The sequence below is a fragment of the Hippichthys cyanospilos genome, chromosome 2, assembly GCF_059441005.1.
Source record: "Hippichthys cyanospilos isolate Australia breed blue-spotted pipefish chromosome 2, RoL_Hcya_1.0, whole genome shotgun sequence".
NCBI classification, from domain to species: Eukaryota; Metazoa; Chordata; class Actinopteri; order Syngnathiformes; family Syngnathidae; genus Hippichthys; species Hippichthys cyanospilos.
The window spans coordinates 27744570-27760102 of NC_142370.1; the positions used below are offsets into that span (position 1 = coordinate 27744570).

At 41.8% G+C, this 15533-nt stretch overlaps 1 long non-coding RNA gene across 1 annotated transcript; it reads left to right on the forward strand.

Moving 5' to 3' along the window:
• The first annotated feature begins 814 nt into the window (after positions 1-814).
• Positions 815-3537, forward strand: LOC148428094 (uncharacterized). The gene is made up of 3 exons (XR_015864826.1): positions 815-1113; positions 2098-2997; positions 3115-3537. It is a non-coding gene; the product is annotated as an uncharacterized LOC148428094 (long non-coding RNA).
• The last annotated feature ends 11996 nt before the right edge of the window (positions 3538-15533 follow it).

Below are 15533 nucleotides of genomic sequence, written 5' to 3' on the forward strand. Positions count from 1 at the left end.
AGCAAGGCGGTATGCGAGGAGAAGTTCCGGAGAGCTGGGCAAATCTGGAGCCGAGCGGGAGAGCGGGTGTCCTCATCACGCCTAGATTTTACAACCCCTGTTGCCCTAATCCTGACAAGCCGTCCGCCATTAGGGAAGCTGCGCTGGCGACCTCCCCAACTCCCTCCCTCAGCTAGCCTAGGTATGTGGACAGGATTGGCTCTTCCTGTCAAGAAAGACGCAGACTGTTCTTTTGCGCGAGCATGATCGTAACGCCAAATGAGACTGCACGAAAATGTTAGGACTTTGTCGAGTGCACAATTCCTCCTTTTTTTTCTCGCTGAATTCAAATCAGTATTCTGAACGGGAGCTGGCAAAGGCGGCCCAAAGTTGCAGAGTGAAGACGTGGGGAACGGAGCACAAGATGGCTGGATTTGTTTTGCTCAAAGACAATAAATATGATTAGGGAGGCGCACACAAACACAACCATTCATGTTTGCTTTTAATTAATTGCATAATGCCAATATTATTGCCTTAATGTGATGCTAATTACAGGCTAATTATGAAAACGATGGTTAACTATCATGATCACACTCACATCCAAACATTCCAGGGAAAGGCCCACCTCTTATAATTACCTTGAAACGTGTATGTTTCTTTGAAATGCGAGCAGTTCTTTTTTTTTGTAAATGGAAATTTTTAGAAAAGGAATAAAAGAAGTGTGCCCTCCTCCCTCGCACACATCAACACACACACACGCACGCACACTGTCTGTCCTCCACCTCTGTACTTTTATACAGAAACATCTGTTAAGAAGGAGCAAATGTCAGCTAATTATTTCACCAAAGCATGTTTTTAATTGATCAACAGGGGAACAGCTGTAGAGTGGATCCTGGCGTCACGGCACTGGGTGAATAAAAACGGAGGCGGGGGAGGTTGGGAGGATGAGAGGAGAGAGGGGGTGGATGGCTGCATGTTGGGAGAACTCTTCACCCACCTCCATCCTGAGAAGTGCTTTGACCTACTGCTGCAACCTGCGAGCGGACTCATGGGAAAAGCTCCACAGTTAAACCGTCACGCATATGTTAAAAGGTTCATTCAGCAGCAACTTGTTGTATTAAACTTCAACCAAAGGTGAGCTATTTTCATTGAGCTAGCAGTACAAATTTTCATTTTTTTTTCATCAAGTATGCGTGTCATTTCAAAAAAGTGTTTTAAGACGTCACTGAGCTTTGATGTTACTATTTGCATCACAAAAGGTCGTTTTGGCTTGTACGTCAGTCAGCCTTGATATTACATTTCATATAGGAATGCTAGACCCTGCTTTGATTTTGTTGATAAATAGTAGAAATTAACTATGCGCCGGAAGTTGCTTCTGGATCCTAATACACCACATTGTGATATTGATTGGCTTCAAGAGGGCATGCCAGGACCCAGTAGGAACGACATTGCTTTTGTCCTGCTTTATGTTGATTATACGATGAGAACAGCAGGAGTGTTATTCCCTAATGAATATTTCAATCAGTTTCCCGCAATCAATACTGCACCTTCGTAACCCAGTCCATCCATCCTTTCTCTATAACAACTTATCCTCACCAGGGCCGCTGGTTCGCTGGTGCCTATCCAAGCTGTCTACGGGTTGCCGTAACTAGTTGCCACCCAATTGCAGGGCATTCGAGGACACGCAATCATTCGCAAACCCAATCGCACCTCGGGACAATTTAGAGTGTCCGATACACCTACCGTGCATGTTTTTAGGATATGGGAAGAAGCCTGAGTGCCTGGAGAGAACCCACACTGTTGGGATGAACAATTATTAGGGGTAACACCAATAACATTTGTCGGGATGATAAGATGAAATGTAGCGGCGCTGAAGCAGTCTTACAATGTTGTATATGCCTTTTGTTACAAACGCATTGTTTTGCTCAACAAGTGAGGCCTACAAATCTCCCATAAAAACACCGGGGGTAGGTACCGTGATAAAGGTGCCAACCAAAAGACATATGCTGTCACTTTACTTGATTCCTTCCAGGTAGTTCCGTTTTATCGATGAAAACAGCCAAAGAGCTGCAGGGGTGTGATTCATCTAGAATGCTTTTGTGCTCCTGTCACATCCAGGTAGGGGCAATTCACGCAGGTCAGAGCTGAGCGAGACACACAAATCTGGGTTAAGCCCCACGAATGCTGTTCCCTGAGGCTTGTTGGAGTCTTTTACACGGCAGCCAAGCCATATCGTCACGTTACAGTGAGAATCACAAACACCAAATAGACGTGGCCGCGGGCTACTCGACAGTGTCCTAAATAAAGCAAGACAAAACAAAGAATCGCAGCAAAGGTTTGTACCGCTGTGACTAAATCACTCCACACGTGGGATACACAGGTGTATACAACGTAGCTCTGAAGTCCCTAAAACACTTTAAAAGAAGAACTTCTTCACAGGGAAAAGCTAGATAAGCCGTATAGACTGTGGGAAGCTCAAGCATGACTAAAAAGTACATTCAGCCCTAGTCAGTGAATTCTGCTCCCTATTTGTCACTGCCACCTTGGAGAGCAGCAAGCATTAATGATACATGGGGGCCCAGGGAATCTATTAGAGGCTACCCTTGCGGAGAGGAAGCTGTGAGAGCGGCAGCGGTAAGAGACATAAAGCTTGGGTGCTTCGTGGGGTCTCAGCGTGAGTGTCTGCTGTGCAAAACTCAGGAGAAAAAGTGCATGAGAGGAGGAGGAACATGCTGATCCAACAGTGGAACTACCTTTGGAGTCGAGAGTACGGTGCTTATCACCCTGAGCTGGTCCATAGTAAACTGGAGGGCACAAGTACAGGAACAATTTTTGTACACTTTGGCATTCACCTAAGGAAAGCTTTGAGTCTTTAATGAACCTGACGTATGTTTTTTGGATCATGTGCGAGGAAGCCAAAGTACCAGGGAAAAATAGATCACGTAAACACTGCACAGGGAAGCCACAGATTCAAACCCACAACATTTGAACCGCAAGGTGGATGTGTACTGTGTTCAGGTAAACCACCGTGCCACCCCAGATCAGTACATTTTTCAATAACGATGTCATCTTTACAAAAGAATAATCCACTAAAGAGCTGTTTTATTTATTTTCAATTTTTTTTTTCTATTACAGACAGCCCTGGCACCTTCCTAGCAGCTTTGCTTGACTTTGGCCAGGTTGACGCTCATGAAAAAAAAAAGAAAAGAGAGTACCATTTGTTGCTTCAGATGTGCTGCTAATCCTCAGATCGAAAAGCTCTTGCTCTCCAAACTTGTGAATGCGGCCAAGCCACTAATGGAAGTGGGAGGCCGGTGGTCGCCAGGCCTCGAGCCGGAGTGTGACTGAGCAGGTCCATCTGGTGCGTGAAAGTCCGCAGCACGCCGCTCACAGTCACACGTGACCGTACCCTATCTGGGCATGCTCACACCTGAGAGCGTCAACTTTTAACCACCACTCGACACTTGTACGCCATCGCCACCAGCCAGTCCAACACTCACTATATATGCCATTTTACACCATGAGCCACCTGCTCAGACTTGGAGGGAAACCTGTCGCAGCGCTTTACTGCACAAAAATGGGGAAGGGAGGGCGGGGGCGCTGTGACAGCAGATGGTGGAAGGACTGAACGGCTTCCGACATCCTGTTTAGCCAAAGGAGCAGAGAGATACAGGCGATTGATGTCGATATCTTGTGAGCTCGAACAAAGTGAAGAAGCTTGGAAGGTGTCAAAGGAAGTCACTTTTCACTGAGCTCACTGTGAATACAGATAAATACGCTGATTTTTTTTTGATACATGTTATCTTGTATTTATTACTTTTTTACAAAACAGTGGTTCTCAACCTCTATTTATTCACCAACTCCAAAAGCTTGACTGTGTAACATCATCTGTTTTAACAAAAATAAAGGTATACTTTTATTTTATAATAACACCATTTTTTACAACATTACAATGCATTATTACCTGCAGAACCCCTGCTAAAATCTCACCTAGCTCTAAAGTGCCTTAACTCCAAGGGTGCTCTTAACCCTATTTGAGAGCCACTGCAGGAAAGCATCAATGGGTAAACATCAACCACTGGACATTGCTGCAGCAGACAGGTTCCCAGTGCCTCGACCACTACAATACACTTTCGCAAACATAATGCCATATGTTTGCTATGTAGTTTTAAATTTGCTATGTCGTTTCAAATATGTGCAGACAAACATTAAAATTCTCTTGCCCCTGAGGTCCAGTTCTGGCCGGAACGTATCATCTTTTGAGATTGTACATCGGTGATGAAGAATTTTTCAAATAAGGGTAAAGCCGAACCCCAAGAATGAAAATTTCCACATGCATTGCATTATAGGAGCACAGCAGTAAAACGTGATAAACCGGTATCTGCCCCTTCAGCAACAACTTATTCGTAAATACGTATAGCAATAATAAGGCAAGCACCCATTTCTGAGTCCCATGACTGGTGCCAGCAGATCACACACTAGCCCCTTGCCATCAGCCTTGTCGGCAAATGTCCCAGCAGTGAAAGCGCACAGCGCCAACTGGGCTTTGTGTCCTTTGCTAAATAGCCACACGGTTCTTTGTTAGTCAGCACAGTTTTGCTGATCAATATTAAGACCATAGAGTCAACAATAAAAAATATTATTATTATTATTATTATTATTATTATTATTATTATTATTATTATTATTATACAAAGAGAATGTCCATTGCAGTGAAGTGTACAGTTGCTAATGCTCCAAGTGTTCTCAAATCCAGTATACTGAGCACCCATTTTTGACCCTTCTCTGCACCAAGCATGATCTGCCCTCACTAATGGTAAAAAAAAAAATGTTGCAAGTAAATAGTATTTAGCATCTTCCATTTATTTTATATGAAGAAACAACTCATTTTTACAAGAAGGGAACATGGGTTTAATTTCACCACATTATTTGGATTTTTAATAAATGGACTAATAGGGTAGTTCACAAAATACATGTTTTTAACCAAGGTCTCAAAAAAGGTCTCAAAGTCTCAAAAATTAAAATTTTCTGTTGGCACATAAAAATATGGCACACAAAAATATGTTTGAGCAGATAAACTAACCAGATGGCACAACTTGCTCCAGATCTTCCTTATTGCACCTTTTTTGGACAATACACATCACTAAACTGTCACTCTTGAGAAAGCATGCTTTGTGACATGGATATTTGCCACAAATTCAAATTGCCTTTCATGTTCTGCATACTAGGGACTTGTTCCACCTTGCCACCTGAAAACTGCAAAGATTAGCAAACTTAACCCATTCAAGCCCAAATTTTTCCTGGACATGAAAACATCCAAATCATATGCCATTGGTAACGTGTAAGAAAAGGAGGAAAAGGTCTGTTTTATGACCGGTCACAACAATGTATTACTCATTCTGCAAACACACCAAACCATTTTGAGTAAGTGCAAATGATCTTAAAGATCATGTGTACAAAAACTCGTTGTACTGACCTTTATAATGTGATTTATTATAATATTCCATTATAATAAAGTGTTGTATTACAAATGTAAATCCTTTTATATTTTGGTTCAAGGAAAAATGGCTTTGTTGCTTTTGTCAACCATGTTACTGATCAACATTACATGATTCACAATCAGTAGTTGTTGCACCCTCACCTGCTGCGAATTTCAGTGCGCAATTTTTAGGCTTTCTCATTTGCTGACCTCAGTGTAATTTACACCCAACTTCTCTCGACTGATGAAGAAATTGCATAGGATTAGCGAGTTATTTTGTTGTTTCAGTGAATAATAAATATTAACAAATAAAAAATTACAGAGGACCCCTAGGTTACGGCGTTCCTGGCTTACTTTTGTTCACTTTTTTTACGTTACGATGAGGTGCACTGAGATTTTTCGTCCTCTCTTGAAAGCATTTATCCCGCTTTACAATTAACATCAACAACTGTCACGACCTGTGGGGTTGGTTGTGTTTGTGCTTTTGCCCCCCCTTGAGGCGTTCTTAGTTGATTGCTCTTATTTTCTATTGGTGTCAAACTGCCAATTCGTCACTACAATACTAGTCTGCTATTGGTTGGCGTCTCAACTCCCTAAGATACTGGTCTACTACTGGTTGGCGTCACAGGTCACTAAGATTCTAGTCTACTATTGGTTGGTGCATGGGGTCACAAAGATGGCTGCCTAAAGACTTGATATCATGTGAGACTGCTTTCAATATTGTATTTATTATGCATTTCAGTGCTTAATTCAAACTTGAAATGGTTATCTATGAGTTCCAAGATTGCTAGTGATGTTAAAGAGGGAAGTTAGAAGATGATTTGTATGGAAACAAAGCTGGAGATAATCAAGAAATATGAAGAAGGCTAAATTTGCCTAGTCTGGGCAAGGCTACCCTCACTAGAGATTATGGCCATAACAAGCGTCGCTCAATGGTAATTAAATCCTTTATATAATTTCTACTTATGATGTTACTTAATTGTATGCATGTATATTATACATAAGCAGCACTTACTATACTATTTTGATAGCAATTTTTAATATGCACATACCATTTTAATGTTTTCACCTGCGGTTTCACGTGCATTAGCTTATTAACATTGGTTTGGATTGCCCGCCATACGGTGTATTCGCGTTACGATCCCAACCGCAAAATGGATGAATCTCCTAAACCAGGCGCCCACTGTACATTGAATTTGTGTATGTTTTTGTGTTTAAAGGGTGGGGCTATAGGTAATAACGCACAACTTACACCTCGTTTAATGTCGCTGTTTTTCATCTACTCGCACTTTTGGATACGGCAAAATCAATGTGAAGTGAACTACTGGGTTGAAACATGGCTAAAATGCCAATATGCTCCTAGAAAAGGTTGCATTACTAATAAAATGTATTGAATTCTGTCTTCTTTTCAAACAGATTGAGACAATTTTATTAATAACAAGGTTTTGAAATTCAATTCACTATAGACACAAAAGTGTGTATTTTTATCTAATTAATCCTGTTAGTTTTGCTGGAAGATAGCAGGCAAATCTCTGATCCGGTCCAAGGTGTGGAGGAAGGGATAAGGGAGATGACAAAGATAAAAGCACGGTGAATTTATTGTCTCTAAGAATGAACAAAAGAAACTACTAATCGCATGTGACACATTTTGACTCTGAACAGTAAAGCAACACAGAACCCACTTTCAGACTGAGAAAACATTAAAAATCACACCTCAAAGACAGTTTTTATTGACACTCTTCTTCCAAAGTTGGAGACAGAAAGAGTTATGGTTCATTTTAAAAGTATTTAAAAGTCAAATTGCCATGTCGTTTGCTCAGGAAGTTGCTGGCTTCATATATGTCAAGATGCCTGAAGAGTATGACACGGCGAGTACTCTTCATCACCGAGCAGCAAAGACCTCTTGCAACACTCTTGACAAGCTACATTATTCTTCCAGTGCAGCACTGTCACGTCCTCTGACAGCTCTGTGCCGCTCCGACCCAATTTGGGACAACTAGACCCTTTTCCCTTTGCAACAGCAGGAGACATTGCTACGTCACAAGTTGTTCACACTGTGACTTCATGTGAGTAAATAGACACTTTTTATCCAGCATTTACTGCACTGGATTTTCAGGGAGGCAATGAGGTTTATTTTGGCTATTTTATGGTGCCATACATTTAAAGATTTAAAATAAAAGCCTAAGTCATATTTTTGCAATTGACCATTTAGCATGACATCGAACAGAAGCTAGGCGCAAATACAGCTATGTGTTATATAGCAACATCGTCGTGACATACTGTATCACAGCGGTCCCCAACCACCGGTCCGCGGACCGGTACCGGATGATGTAGCTTTTAGATGATGTAGCTTTTTCTTAAACGAGTCCATTTCTACTTTGGCCCTCCCGGTCTCACCGGCACAGATTATTTTGAGTTTTAAAGAAAAGGTAAAAGTTTTGAAATGCCTTTTTGGAAATCACGTACTGGGATTATGCAATGGAAAAAAGTAATGTTTTGAACGCTCCTCAACGTCATCATTCTCGTGACATTTACCGACAACTGCTGCTACTGATTTTTGCCCAATTGCATGACAGTACAGATGTCAAAATTCTATGGATTATAAAATGTCCATATCCCAGATGGCCTTACCTGCATTTACTTTCCAGTGGTCACTCAACACATCCTGAAAGTTTTGATTTTTGAACTAACCATGTATATATATATATATATATATATAATCTTACGTATTTTTCATCTTACAACATGGACCGCGGTGTTTTTTGTCCCCCTCTTACGCAAAAACCTTTTGTCTTACGAACCATCCAACATGCCGGTCAGTGTGTCTGCACTATTTTTTTTCGCTTTGCTGCATCAACAAAAACAACTTTTCTCGCATGTCACTAAAATGCCGATATGCTATTGGTCAACAACAAAATGGAGAGGCTTCTTCTATTATGGATTAAAGAGAAGGAAATCACCGGTGATATGTTCTCGTTTCAGAAAAGTTCTCGTTGAAGAAAAAAAAAAAATTCTGCGGGTTGGTCTCTGCTCCCCTCCGCCTCCACCCACCACCAGCTCAAGTCACGTAGCCCCAATGGTAAATGTCATTTTTCCTTTGTATATTTATGTTATTTAATTTAACTGTACAGTAGATTATGTTACTAATTTTTAATATGCGTATAAAGTCATGATGTTTTTACCTAAGGTTTTTGAACGCGTTGCACGCATTCACTAATTAACATAGGTTTGGATTGCCCGTCATTCGGCAAATTCGATTTACGAGCCAAGCCGCTGAACGGATTAAGGTCGTAACACGGGGGCCCACTATATATATATATATATATATATATATATATATATATATATATATATATATATATATATATATATATATAATTCAAACTGGGTGAAACATTTCGATTAATCAAACTGAAATTAGCATTAGTAGAAATCATTGTGGATTTATATTTTTAATCCTTTAAAACTGTGTTTGTGTGCGTACGTGCGCGTGCATGTGTGTGTGTGTGTGTGTGTATTATCCTGCAACAGAATCATGGCCGCAACCACCACGGCCTGGCCAGAGTTTAAGGCTGCAAGTGTAAACAAGGCGGCACAGGCAGGAAGGTGTAACGGCGGGGATGTTGTGGATGTAAGATGCAGGTCGCAGATAAAAGGCGTAATGACAACAAATGAGCCGGTATTATTACAGATGTGAAGGATAACGTGCTAAACGTGGGAGAACGCCGGAGGGGGAGAGAGGCCTCGGCGGCGCTAGTTTGTTTCCCTCAACAACAGGAAAACGAAAAAAGAAAATAGCAGCCTGTAAATGTGATGGCGCCCATGCTGTTCCCAGGTTACCTCGGCTTGACCACATTATGTCGTGCAGTGCTAATCACATCTCTACCTTCATGGCATGTTAAAAAGTTTCACTCTAGGAAATATTAATATTATTAGTAGTCACAAGGAGACCTGTGCTTTAATGTCCTTTGGTCACTATTTGCTCGCATTTTTCGTGGGATTGAAGACAGCTCTCAAGTTTTCTCAAGGCAACTTTTATTTGTTTGTGAAACTATATACAGTGGCTTTCTCTCAAAGCAATCAAGGGTGTGATCCAAACTTTGACTGATTAAATATACAGCAGGATTAAAAAAGAAAAACGACGTAATGGCCTCCTAAAGTCATTCCTTGTGTTTCTCATATTATGAATCCCTTATTCTGTTGTGTTGCATTGCTGCTTTATATGCACATCCGGAGGTAGAAATGGCGGGGAAGGGGAGGGGTCACTAGAGGTGGGGTTCACGTGAGAGGACACTGCTCCTACATGTCTACAATCCTCAAGTGATCAGAGGGTTTGTATCTGAGGATACGAGGACTGACTCCTAAGCCCAAGAAAAATAAAGCCAAAGAGGGAGGAAATGTTGGCTTATCGCAGCTCAGGAACACACCGCCGTCCTCTCCCAGCCTCCCACACGGCTCCCCTGCTCCCAGAGGCAAGTTTAGCAGCACGTTATTATGTATTCTTTTGAAGCCAGGAAGAAATCTGATAAGATTTTCCTGTGTTTAAGTGTAGCTTACCTTATTAGTGCACATTATTATGTCACATTTTGGCAGGCCAACTAAAGAGCCAAAGAGTGAGAGCTGTGTGGGTCGAGAAACGGCAGACAAAGAGGAAGGCTCATTTATGGTAGAGCTGTATTTATGAGCCTCAGAAGTTAAGAGTACTGCATATTACAACTTCGACTTTGACTTGCGCCCCTATCTTCTTTCCGCTCCGCTGAACCTGGCCAACCACGACTTCTGCCACTCACGCCTGAACAGCGGAGTGGGCCAAGCCGGTAGTCGCCCAGAGGCAAGCTCTCAGGTTACTGTAAACCAACTGGTTTGTGAAAATTTAATTGAGAGTTTGTTTATGAATGAAATGTAATCCACTCAAAAACAACAAGAGCTGACACGCAGGCCTAGGAGCATATCCTGTTTTATTATTATACTGCATTTTACACAACCGTTTAGTACTGCTGAGCTCAAGTTTCGCTCAAGTTCTGCAAGCCGACAACATTGCGATCTGCATAACCTACCAATTGAATCCTAGACAGCTTCTGTCACAAAGGCCAAGAAGCACTTTAAAGGACTGACTAGCCGTAACCACTCCGAGCACCCATATCACCGTCTGTACCACTGCTGTCTTTACCCTCGTGTTGCTTTTTCCGGATGGGGCTATCCCTTATAACCTGTACACCTTGCACGCTAGCATCCTACACCCTGCTGTGATTTGCTAAACTATTTCTGAAGCTACTTTGCACAACCTACAATTGGGAGATCTGCATGGACTTCCTAAAGACTCCTCATGTTGTAGGGCTGTCCTTGTTGTCATGCCTCTACATTGCTTGGACATCAGGGACAGTGTCTCTGGATTGGAACACCAGGGTGGCGGTTGCCGTTTTTAATAAGGGGGACCGAAAGCTGTGTTCCAATTATAGAGGGGATCACAATGTTCACCCTCGCCTGTAAGGTCTGTTCAGGAGTGCTAGAGAGGAGGATCTGTCTAGAAGTTGAACCTCAGAATCAGGTTCAGCTGTGTGGTTTTCGTCTCAGCCGTGGAACAGTGGATCAGCTCTGAACCCTCCGCAGGACCTTCAAAGGTGAGTTCACCCAACCAGTCTACAGTAAATGTGTTTTGCGGACATGGAGAAGGCGTTTGACCGTGTCCCTCTGGGAATTCTGTGAAGAAGCTTCAGGATTACGGGGTTCCGAACACCCTAATAGAGGCTATTCTTTACTTGGACCACCAATATCAGAATTTGGTCTGCATTGCCGGCAGTAAAAGAAATTCGTTTTCAGTGACTGGCCGATCTACATTCCCGCTCTCAACCTTTGGTCACAAGCTGTGGGTTGCGACTGAAAAAACGGGATCCTGGTTACTAACGGCCAAAACGAGTTTCCTCCGCAAGATGTCTGAGCTCTACCTTAAATATAGGGTGAGGAGCTCGGTCATTCCTGACGGACTCAGAGCAGCACTACGGGCACTGCTTCTCCACATTCTGAGGAGCCAGCTGAGGTGGCTCGAGCATCTGTTTAGCATACTTCCTGGATGCAAGGGAGGAGTTCCAGGGGATGACCCAGGACAGGCTGAACCGGTTTCCCTCACAAACCAACTCCAGATAAAGCTGTCGATTATTCATTGATGAATGGAACATGTGGGCTTGTGCCCGCCCTGTCACAGATTGCATTTTGCATCGCCTTTTATAAATTCTTTTTTTATTGATATTTATTCATTTACCAAATAAATGCATCAACATTTTCTTTATAATGTTGATGACATAGGTAATATTCTACAATTCAGCATTTAGTTTTTGTAAATAACAAAAAACACTCTGAATCAGAGTGTAATTCCTTCGATCATGTACTGAACTATCAAATTGTTCTGACATACATTTCATTCCGATACAATGTCCAAAACAGTTGGACCTGCCTCTGGCCTCAGATTATTCATACATAGATCACAGGGCAAATAACTTTTTCCAGAGGAGTTGACTCCTGGGCCGCTTAGGCTGGCCGGCCAGGATAAACAGGGTATGATGAATGGGCGTCCAGGTGTGCAGTCACCTGGAGCCGCTGGGCCTTTCTGTGTTTTCACAGCTGCAGGTCACCTTTTCATGTTGGCCTGATATGTCGTCCTGCAGAGAGTAACAGCTGGAAAACACACCTTCAAACATTAGCGTTGGCGGAAGCAGGCCAGGGGTGGCACGGGCCACCTCCTAGGAGGCAAGGCAGAGACAGTCAGTGCCAAAACAAAACAGTATATTATCTATCTTCACAAGGGTCGCTGGGTAGCCGGCGCCTGTCCCAGCAGTCTGGACTGGCTGCCAGCCAATCAAAGACATTCTATTACACTACACAAAATTTTTGACAAAATACATCAAGCCATGTATTAATAGAACTACATTTCCGTTTTGGAAACCAGTGTTTAAAAAAAAAAAAAAAGTTCAATATTAGTTGTTGGTAACAACAGTGGGTGTGAGAAAAGCTCAATGATTAAAACAGAAAGAGAGCACAATCAGGCTCTGACCTTCCTGAGTTGACAAGAGGGTGGTTGAGAGGGTGGGTGGTGTGGGGAGACAGCATGGTGATGAAGTGCAATTGGAGGGCGCAACAGTTCATAAGATTTTGAGCATCGAGCTTCAAGATACATTGTACACTTTGTTTTTTGTTTTACTGTGTGTTATTAAAGTTCACAAGGTCAACTGCTTGTAAAACAGCAACATTTCATTTTTACAGGTGTTAAAAACTAATAAATTGTACTTAATTTAACCTTTTCTATTCGATACAATTAACTGGAGGCCAAGCCCCAACACGGACACGGACACGCACACGCGTGCACAGACACAAAGGCACCACCTTCTCATTGCCTCCCATCTGTAGCCAAAGTAAGGTCTGCTGTGAGTTATGTCAGCTGGAGCGATTACCAGCGACGGGGCCAGCAGGATAATGAGCAACAGATGTAGGTCGATTACTCTTGCTCTGCCTTTCATTTCATCTTTTAGTGTTTGTCGTGCTCCTCCATCCCTCTGTTATTTAGCTGTCCCTCCCTCCTTTCACTCGACACACCTCGCGTTTCGTCTCTGCCTCCGTTGGCCACACACAGCTGTATGGAACAAGGTGCGAGCAAGTGCACCGCAGAGGAGAGCTGTACTTGATCCACGCAAAGAAGTCACGCTGACTTGTTAAGACATTTATTGAGTCTTTAGTGTCCTATTAAAGCGTCACGTCTATGGTCGATGGCTGTTTGAGGTAGCTGTAGTAAAGACAAATTGCTTTGACTCACATCATAGGCTTTGCTTGAAGAGTTCAGGAAAATACACTAACTTGTGAGGTATAAAGATAGCCAGTTACAGGTGTCAATAGTATGACAGTGTGCCCTTGTGACCATGTAATGCAGTCATTTTTTTGACAAGGGAAATACTGGAAATGAAAGAAAAATGGTTCACAGTCACCTACAGGCAGTATGATACAAGTGCAGCCACATGCAGGAGTCTGCCCGTGAGCTTACCTCTCCCAAGCGCGTTTCCAGAGTTTATCCAAATGAATTCAGAGGCCTTTCCAAATAAGTGCGAGCGCTGTGCCAAAGCAGCTGGAAAACCTGGCAAACCTGTTGCCAAAATGTGTTTGGGTCCTTTCCCAACAGGAGCCATCCAACAGCATTGAGTGTGACACTACAACAACACAAGCTCTAGGAACATGTGAGCACAAAAGCGTCCAGCTCAAAAGAAGCCAGACTTCCTTGGTGACTTTCACCTTTGATCCTGTGTCAGTTTGCACCGGAAGCCCAACCTGCTCCTCTTAATCGTCTTTTACATCACCGTCATCGTTGTCATAATCACATGTACAATTCTCGCATCCTTCAGTTGCCAATCCCCTGATACAGTGTAAGTTCAGACAATAGACAAATTGAGTGTTGCGGAGCCAAAGAAAGTCAATTAATCATCAGCAGACAGCAACGATACTGAGAAGATATTGAATTTGCAGATGCAGGTTTAATATGTACATAGAAAATTGCATTTAAATTTTAATTGCAACTGGCCTTTTGAATCTGGCAGATGAAACGGCATCGCTTGTTCTAATGTGACGGTCTGAGCGAACACAGAGCCAACTCAGCAGAGCTAGTGTCATGCTGCTGCTGCAATTTACATTAAAAAAAAAAAAAAAAAAGAAGGAATCTTTGCATCTGGAGTCTGCCTCTGATGAGTCCGTTTTGTACTACCTCTTTTTCAAACCACATTCAGGAGGAACTTTAATTTATTGCCTGCCGGGAAAAAGGTGTTTCCACCAAAGCTTTGAATAAGCACAACCGTTTGAAAGGAAGGTAAGGTTTTCAGCGCTGAAGCCAAGATTGTGGTTAGTGCACAAGATATAAGCGGATACCTGGGGAGTACGTTGGGGCCCAGACTTATACAATAATGCCACAAACTACAGACATATTCTGGAGGGATTTTCCATGTTTTCATGATAGAGGCCCATTCTTCCATATTTCTAACAGTGACCTCAAAGGTCAGGCACACCGTTCGATGAATGTGTGGATTTATTTGAATAAAGTTAGTTTTGAAAAAACAAAAAAACATGGAAAGTTGATTTAAATAATATGTTGTATGTGGCTTACCCTAATTAGGGTGTCGAATAAATGGAGCTTTATGCACCTGTGGCAGATCTAAGGTACAGTATACTTTGGACTATCAATGTCAAATTGCATGTAAATAAACTTTGAATAATTTGCTGTAAAGGTTTTTTCCCTAGATGCGCAATAATATAATTTGTGTGCCCTATATACAATGTGCCTCATATATGTCGTTTCCAAAATTAGAAAAAAAAAAAAAAATCGAGTTTTATTATGTAATTTGGCTATCAATCATGGTTTGGGGATGTGACTGCCTTGCTAATCAATATTCTAATGCACTGTCCAAATCAAGCAAAGTAATTTCAATATTTACATTTAATCTGTGAATGATATTACAAATGAAAAAGAAATACCACAATGTCTCAACCAGCAGATATAGTGACCTGGGCCAAAAAGGATTCAAATGTAAAAAAGTAAGAATGTGTTATTTTCATGAGCTTCGTGGGGAACTTGGGGAGGAGGATAGATCAGTATTCAGGTTTCTGGAGTATTTTTCACGTATGAACCCATCCATACTAATAAAGTAACAATAATGAAACTATCAAAGGATGATGAGACAATAATGGATAATTGATTGAATGATTATATGCTTAACACATTTGTTCATACTCTTGTTATGAATTCTAAATGTCTTTGCCAATATAACATGAAACCCTTTTAATGGGTAATAATTTCACAATGTTTGTTATAGTGGTTTGCAGCGTGATGTGGTGTTTTTTTTTTCTGTGATCTATTATTTTTTTAATTATTATTCCTGTAAAACAGCTGTCAATGTGGTTATTACACAGAAATATCACTCATCAGTGACTGTATAAAACGGCAGAATGAATGGTCACCTCTACAGTATACAGTGCCGTGAAAAGGTATTTGCCCCCTTGCTGATTTCTGTGTTTTTGTGTAGTTATCACTAATGAAGGTTTAATA